General features: G+C 35.4%; 1 long non-coding RNA gene across 1 annotated transcript; it reads left to right on the plus strand.

Moving 5' to 3' along the window:
• The first annotated feature begins 1,837 nt into the window (after window positions 1–1,837).
• On the plus strand, window positions 1,838–5,120 carry LOC130743283 (uncharacterized). Its single transcript, XR_009021427.1, has 2 exons — window positions 1,838–2,541; window positions 2,989–5,120. It is a non-coding gene; the product is annotated as an uncharacterized LOC130743283 (long non-coding RNA).
• Window positions 5,121–9,055: the final 3,935 nt, after the last annotated feature.

Consider the following 9,055-nt stretch of genomic DNA (forward strand, 5'->3'; position numbering starts at 1 on the left):
CACTTTGGGAGCACAGGTGGAGAGGTTTTATGACAGCTTGGCTGATTTTGCCAGATCAAACTTGGGAGCAGCAGCTAGTGGCGAATTTGATGCTCTTTCAGCTCAAGCAGGTTGGGACTTAATCAATAAAATGGCTAAAGTGCAGTGAACTCTACCAATGACCGCCAAAACAGAAGGGGTGTACTGAAAATAGAAGCGTATGATAGGATGGTTGCTTCAAACAAGCAATTATCTCAACAAATGACAGCTATGCAACAACAGTTACAGGCAGCCAAGATATCTAATGTGGATAGTATCCATTGTGGAACATGCGGTGGTCCTCATGCCAGTGCAGATTGCGGTGCAGATTTTGACGAGGAAGTCAAGGTTTTGTTGGGCAATTCCCAAAATAATCCTTATTCCAACACCTACAATCCGGGGTGGAAGAATCATCCTAACTTTTCCTGGAGGGAACATAACAACTCCAATCAAGGAGGAAATAATCAGAGGCAATATTCAAATCAAAGATTCCAGTCTCAGAATTCAGGACCTCAACAGAATCAGGATCAAGGCAGTGGCAATGGGAAGAAGAGCTTAGAAGAATTGATGGAGAATTTCATTAACAAAGCAGATACTAGTTTCAAAAATCATGAAGCTGCTATAAAAAATTTGGAGACTCAGGTGGGACAGATGGCCAAGCAAATGTCAGAAAGACCCCCACGTATGTTTCCTTCAGATACTGTCATTAATCCTAAAGAAAATTGCTCTGCCATAACTCTTAGGAGTGGTGCTACCTTGAGTGAGCCTGAACAGAAAATTGTAGAAAACAATAATGTCAATGATGAGTTTGTAGGAGATATTGAACCTTTAGGAGAAAATATGAAAGAATATAAAGAAAAAGAAGAGGAAAAGAGAAAAGTAGAATTAGAAAAGAAGTTTACAAAAGTCCCTTTTCCCCCTTTCCCCACTAACATAGCAAAGAGGAGGTTGGAGAAGCAATTCTCCAAGTTTATATCTATGTTCAAAAAGTTGCGTGTAGAGCTCCCATTCTCTGAAGTTCTGGAAAAGATGCCTTAATATGCTAAATTCATGAAGGAGATACTCTCGAAGAAAAGGAGGTTGAGTGAAGAGAATGAGATTGTTGAGCTTACTGAGGAGTGTAGCGCGCTATTCTACAAAGGAAGCTTCCACCCAAACGAAAGGATCCAGGTAGTTTCACCCTACCTGTTAATTTTGGGGCTTCAAAGCAAGTGAGAGCCTTATGTGATTTAGGGTCAAGCATCAACTTAATGCCTTTATCAATGTTTGAGCGACTTAATGTTGGAGAACTAAAGCCGACAATGATGATGCTTCAATTAGCGGATCGCTCCATAGTGGCTCCATGGGGAGTTGTTGAAGATGTGCTAGTAAGAGTAGGAGAGTTCGAGTTCCCGGTCGACTTCGTGATAATTGATATGGATGAGGACTCTAAAATACCATTGATTCTGGGAAGACCGTTCCTAGCCACTTCACAAGCGAAAATAAATGTGGGGAAAGGAACAATATCTTTAAGGGTAGCTGATGAGAAGATCACTTTCAACATATTTGACCTGAAGCCAAAACCAGTAGAGAAGAATGATGTATTCTAGGTGAAGATGATGGAAGAGTGGAGTGATGAAAAGCTAAAGCAGTTCTTCCTTAAAGAAAAAGCTGGAGCATCAAATAAGAAGAAAAAGGAAGACGCGCAGAGCGACCAAACTAAGCAAGTCTACTCAATCAGCATGGTTGTCAACTCTGAGCAGAAGGAGGAGATCGACTCCAAGCAGAAGGAGGAGATCAACTCAAAGCGAAAGGAGGAGAAGGTAAAAGGTGGGTGCTTCCAATGGAAGCCAAAGCGTAAGAAAGAAGAAAATTCTTCTATCCCTCTTAACACTAAACTTAATGATTGTGTTTTAGCTCTTGAGGTTGCATGCAAAAATCTAACTAAGGTGTGTACTCAAGTGAAAGATCCCGAAAGTGCAATGCACTATGGGATAAACCCTGGATGACATTCTGAGTCCAGTGGAGTCTAGCAAAGACTATAAAATTGCGCTTCTTGGGAGACAATCCAAGGGATAGTTTTAGTTTTATTTCTTTAGTTTTAATTTGATTTTTGTTTTTGCTTTCTTAGTTCTAATGATTTTTCTGCCTTTGTTTCTGTTTTGTCATGTTAGTATTAAAAAAAAAAATAGATGAGAAAACTGCCAGTCAAGGTTACTGGAAATTGCAGCATGGTAGCGCCATCATGCGAGCAGCACAACGCTTCTGAAATTTTTGGCTTGAAAACGGTGCAATTTCTTTGGAAAAATGGTGCCATAGCATCAATCTCAAATTTTTAAAAATCAATCTCAAAACACTACGAAGATAAGAGGTTTGTTTTCCTAAAAAGAAAAAAAAAAAAACAGAATCTTATCATACTTGTATCTGATCCAACGTTGAAATTTAAAAAGAACTATCTCCTTCCTTTGTTTTTCACGTATTCTGCTTGCCCTTATTATGAAGTTTTCCTCTTCTCCCCTCACGCGATTCTCTCTAGCCCTCAAGGTATGTGTCTTTTTCTCATATATTCTTCTTTTCCTCCACTCACTTGTCCATGTATAGAATGGAAATAGAAAGTAAATTCCCCTTGTGCGTGTGTGAATCTGTTATCTAAATCATGCTAAGTGGTTGTTTGGTGGGTATGTTTATGTTTTATGGAAGAATTTGTGTGGTTTAATATTGAAATTGAAGGGTTGATTTTTATGCTCACAAGGTGTTTGATAAGTTGCCCCAACGAAATTTAAGCATGATTTTAAACATGTTGAGTGATTTTACTCTTCAATTCTATTTTCTCTAATTATTGAAAAAGATCTGGAATGAATTTGAGTTATGAACACCATGGAAGAGGGTTGGTTACTTGAGGTTTTGCGTATGTGAAGTAGAGAAGGAGTTTCTTTGCTTATTTTTATCTAAATTTTATGATTGTTTGGAACTCATATGCTTGTTTTGTAGATGGCAAACCCTTTTGGTGATCTTGAGCAGAAAATTCTGAAGCTCACAGTAGCAGAGCGGCTGGAGAGGAGAGTGATGATGATGAGCCTCAGAGCTCAGATTGAGGGAGCTCTCCCTTTTATATTCTAACTGTTTTATTTTTCGTTCAGTTAGAGTTTTCTTAGTTCTATTTCTTATTTCATTACGTTTTACATGATAGTTAGTTTGTGTTTTGTGGAGTCAGTTTACCCTTATATGCTTGTGTTGAGCACCATATTACTTACGTATCTTAAGCGGTTTCACCCTAAATTTAGATGCTTGTTTTGTTTGTGAAAATTACTGAAAATATGTTGTTTGAGGTGATTCACATGTGGGGAAGTGTTTGTGTTAAGAGAATGAGAGCTGGGAAGCTTTGGGAACCTGAGTTAAGTTGTTTGAAAACACTGTTTTGAGTTCTGATTATGGGTACACTTACCCTTATATTTCTGAGTGCTGAGTGAATAATTCTGACATACTTGTACCTGCTTGAACCTGTCTTGATTTGCATCTTGGTTGAATATGTGCAGTTTTGTAATTCAGAGAGAGACTTTTAGGAATTTTTTTTTGTTAGCCTTCAGATTTTGCTTTCATGTTTCCCTTATCGGTCCCTTTGAGCCTTAATTATTATTTCTTTGGTGCCTAGCTTTGGTGATTTGTTTGGTTGTTAAGTGATCTTAGTTACTTAAAAATTGTAGGCTTCTCTTCTTTCTAAAAAAAAAAGTACAAAGAAAAAAAAATGAAAAATTTGAGGTATGTGCCTTGGAACAAAGGAAAGAAAAAGATAAAATAAGTGAGTAAGGTTATGGGGGCGGTCATCCCACTTTCTATATTCCTCAATCACTTCATTGCTTTGTTACAAATGAAAAAAAAGAATTAAGAGAGAGCCTAAATGTGTTGAATTAATTGCTCGTGTGCTTCATGAAAAAAGATCACTTAACTAAAATTGGGTAGCCATTTGAGTTGTCAATTCTTTCAATTCCGTACCTACATTGCACCCTTGGCCACGTTACAACCTTATGAGGTCTCTCCTAATTGCTTTGCTGTCTTATTTGATTTTGAGTTGAAAGATAGCCAGGTTTGATGCACTGTACTTGTTTGTTCATGAGCTGAGATGTGTGAGCTTATTTGTATGGACTCTTAACTCTGTTTTTCTGCTGCTTGTAATTCTCACTTACTGAAGTTTATTCACTTTCTTATCTAAACACTTGCATGAACTACTGTAATGAACCCTAGGTTTTTAGACTGAAAATTTGGCATCTGAGTTAGGGGTGATTAGTTATGTGCTTGAGGACAAACTAATTGAGTTTACGCTTGAGGACAAACTTTCGTTTAGTATAGTGGTGTGTTGACCCGGGGATATAAGGGTATTTTTGTGGGTCTTTTATTTTATTTTAAATTTATTTTCTGAGTTTTAATTAGTTTTTATGATAGTTTTAAGTAATTTTCGTATTTTTAATTATTTTAGGATTTTAGGATTTTTTATTATGATTTAGTAGATTTTAGTAGTTTTTATCTTATCATTAACTAGCACTTTTTAAATTATAGATTTAGTTAGGATTTAAGTTGTTTATTTTTGGATTATTATCTTTTTAGTATTTAAATTTTGATTTATCTTGTTATTTTATTTAGGATTTTCGAAATAAAAAGAAAAGAGAAAATCAGAAAAGAGATCTGATCCGGAGCTGCTGGTCCACGGAGCTGCCATGCATCCGCAGGAGATCAAGGGGCTGTTGCTTTGTCCCCCGCCTTGTGGTACTGTCCTGGAAGATGTTCATTGTAATATGGTGGTTCGAGGAGCACTGGATTGCACTCTATTTAAAGTATGGGCCAATGAGCTTCTGACACGAGGAAGAAGTAAAGGACAAAGTTTTGTCTTATTTGATAAAGTAGCAGCACGTGATTGGAACGAAAAAAAAAGTAGGAAAACAGAACTTGATTTGAGAAGGATTTTATTATTATTATAATAGATAATATATATATATATATAAATAAAGTTGCAGAAAAATAAAAGATTGAATCCAACAACTAACTATTGGGTTTTGTATCACTCATGTTTTCCCTGTAAAAATTCTCTGGTTAGAAAATCTGGAAGGGAGTTACTGTCTCCTTTAATATGAGTTATTTCAAAATCAAAGCAAGAAAGTAAAGATTGCCATCTGGCAAAAATGTGTTTTGAAACTAGGTTTTGAACATCCTTTTGTAAAACTGAAGGTGCTGCTTTGCAATCAGTTTTTATCAAAAAATTTGTGATTGTGCAGGATTCATCATAGAAAAATACATACCATAACATTACCATACATAGACGGGTTTAATGAGAAAGACATCCCTACCAAAGCCCGGCCCATTCAAATGAATGAACAATATTTAAAATATTGTAGAGAAGAAATAGGAGAATATCTCAACAAGGGCCTGATTCGCCACTCCAAATCTCCTTGGAGTTGCACAGGGTTTTATGTCATGAATGCTTCTGAGTTAGAAAGAGGAGCCCCTAGATTAGTCATTAATTACAAACCCTTAAACAAAGTATTAAAATGGATAAGATATAGTATCTGAGCCAGACTTCTGACTCATCATATCTATCTTCTTTTGAAATTCTTGGGGAGAGCTTGCTGCGGCTAATTCGGCTATGAGCCTTGATCTTTCTTGAAGAAATGAACTTTCTTGATTGAGACTAGAAGTCTGGCTCAGATACTTCATCAGTCAACAGCCAGAACTACCTTCAAGAAAATGAAGATGACTGTTTGGGCATCAACTATCATCCATATCTCCTTGGAGTTGCACAGGGTTTTATGTCATGAATGCTTCTGAGTTAGAAAGAGGAGCCCCTAGATTAGTCATTAATTACAAACCCTTAAACAAAGTATTAAAATGGATAAGATATCCATTGCCTAATAAAACAGATCTCATTAAAAGATTACATAAAGCAACAATATTCTCAAAATTTGATATGAAGTCAGGATATTATCAAATTTCGGTCAAGGAGGAGGATCGTTATAAAACCGCCTTCGTTGTCCCTTTTGGTCATTATGAATGGAATGTAATGCCACAAGGTTTGAAAAATGCCCCTAGTGAATATCAAAACATCATGAATGATATATTCTATCCATACATGGACTTTACCATTGTATATCTATTTTGTTCACTAAAGCCATCGATATTCCATTCATCAAGGCTAGTTCCACTAAAGGTATTTTGAATAAATTCTTTTCTTTCTTCAAACCTCATTCAGGATTCTGTGATTGTGCAGGATGTTTAGGACAAAACGTCAATATTGGAATGCTCCTCTTCATTATTTTAAGCAGTTTTCTAGGCAGTTCGACCCTCCTAGTTATAACTACTTTGATTATACAGATGCCTGGTATTACGCCTTGTATCTTTATCCTTATCAACACTCCTGGTTCATTTGGTTCAAAAAGGGAATCTCTTTAAAGTTCCCTCAATGGTTTAAAGTTTGGTTTTGCAAGGTAGGTCTCGATGAGTCTCAACGATCAGTTTCTTGTTTACTGTAATTCTTGAAGTACCATAATCTTTTATCTTTATTGTATTCAGCCATAAAATCTTTTTTAATGAAATCTTTGTCTATTTCAAAACTAGGTTTTACCCTACTTAGCATGTTGATTTGCGAAGGGGTTGGAGAGTAATTACTAGATTCTTCATCTTGATATATAGGTGTTGCTATACTAGGACTAGACGTTGTATCTAATCCTTTAAGTTTTGATGATACAGAAGATCTTGGGAGATCTACTCTGTATAACTGTTGAGGAGATCTAATACTAAATGAGTTTGATCTATTCATTCTTAAAGTGAGATTTGCTCCTTCTTGAAACAATTCTCTTACTTGAGTAGTATGAATTTTTGGTTGAGGCAGGGAATTCTTGAATACCCATTCCTCAGGGACTTTACTCATAACTTCTTCATGAGTAAGTTTCTTTGGAACTTGTACTGAAGATCTTTTAAGGTTTGCTTCTAGCATAATGGTTTCTTGTTTGGGTGAAGATCTTAAAGCTTTAAAATTATAATTTATTTTTGAAACTTTATAATATACTCTATATATTATTGAGAAAGGATCACTTTCTTCTTCAAAAATATCATTGTTTGCTAATAGATCTAATTGTATGGCATTTTTGGTCCAACTATTCTGAAGATTCATAGCATAGTTTGGATAGCAGTTAAAGAAAACAGGACCATCATGAAGGTTTGATTCTAAGACTGCAATTAACGAATCTTGTGGCTTTAATAGCCTCATATCTCTTAACATTACTATTATAGGAGAATTGATTCCTAAACGAAAGTTAGGTTTTGCAGCTACTTGTATTAAACCTACATGGATGAAGTTAAAACCATCTTTAATGTGTTGATCTAGAACATCTTCATTTAATAATTTTATAGTACTTGTGTGATCAGAACTATGTTGACAACATTCTATTGTAAAAATAGAATCATCTGCTCTATTGAATAAAGTGTGTTGTTTATATATTTCTTTCTTTTTAACTATAGGGATTGACCAATTTTGAAGTGCTCTTTCTATTGAAGCTATTTCTAACTCTTGTTGGGCTACCCTAGAGAGTTCTTGATCTTGGTTACTAGAACCAGAGTTAGATGTTGATGGAATCATGATCTGTTTGTTCTTTCCTAAACTCATTTCACTTAGGGTTTTGATTAATCTAGCCATGTTATTAGCTTAAGTAACTTAAGAAGGATAACGCTTCTTCCCAATCTAGCTAAACCAACGGTCTCACAACCTCTCAGGCTTTACTGCCGGGACCACTAGACTCCAGGGATACCTCACACTAAGTCTTAAGGACTTGAAGATAATAACAAGGTGATTAATGAAAACAGTAAGAAGAAATAAAGTTGCAGAAAAACAAAAGATTGAATCCAACAACTAACTATTGATTCCAGAACCCTTCCCTCACGGGAATAGGCTCTGATACCAGTTTTGCCGTAAGCTAAAAAACATGATGGAAAAGTACTTACAGAAAAGCTTTTATTCAAAGAACTGCAGGGTTTACACACATAGAGAGAGGTAGGTAAGAGAGAGAGAGAGGTAGGTCAAAAACCCGATGCCTCTTATATATATATATATATATTAGGTTTTGGTTAAGAGAGACTTTAGGTGTTATTTTTTCTTTCTCTTGAATTCTTGATTATGGTCATGCTTGGCTAAACTTCTTTTAGTACTTGGGTTGTGAATCCTTTTTAAATGATGTTTTGATTTGAATCGTTATTTATATGAATTTTCTTTTCCAATCTTCGTAATTGAATCAATTTATATTGTTTATTCTTGAGTGCACGCAAGGAATTTGCTAATTTCTATGAGAACGGAAGTTGATTAGGAATTAGAGAAATAAGGATTCAATTCGATTAGGTGTTCCCTACTGCTTGGTTCAAGAGTAGAACCTAGTTGCGTTGGCTAGTTTAATTAGGACTTAATCTTCAATTCTCTGGTCTAGGTGCTGGTAAAACAGACTTAGTATTTGAATTGAAAGTCTAGGGCGTGTGAGTTATCAACATCCTAGAATAAAGGCTAGATCGCTGAAGAGAGGATTACTGAGTTCATATAAATATTGTTAGAATTGAATCATAGGACAAATAGGTGAAACATACCCGAGTGCTATTTTCCTCAACTGAATTCTCAAATCTGTTTAATTTTCTGTGTTACTTATTGCTTCAACATCACTACTTCTAAAATTCGAAATTGGTTTTTACTTTTATAAATCTAAATAAGAGAATTAATAGAAATTATTATTGAATCACAATCCTCGAGGGATCGATAATTTATTACTACATGCAACTTTTTACACTTGCAAATGAGCTACCGGGCTCTCTATTATATCTAACTGCATCTAGGCCAGACATTTTTTTAGTGTACATTTATGTGCTCGATTTCAATCAGATCCTAGAGAAACTCACTTAAATTCTGTTAAGAGAATTCTCAAATATCTGAAAGGTACCATTAACATTGGCTTGATGTGTAAGAAGACATCAGAGTATAATAAGCTTTCAGGTTATTGTGATGTTGATTATGCTGGAGATAGAACAGAAAGAA

The sequence above is a fragment of the Lotus japonicus genome, chromosome 3 (genome assembly GCF_012489685.1).
Source record: "Lotus japonicus ecotype B-129 chromosome 3, LjGifu_v1.2".
Classification (NCBI taxonomy): domain Eukaryota; kingdom Viridiplantae; phylum Streptophyta; class Magnoliopsida; order Fabales; family Fabaceae; genus Lotus; species Lotus japonicus.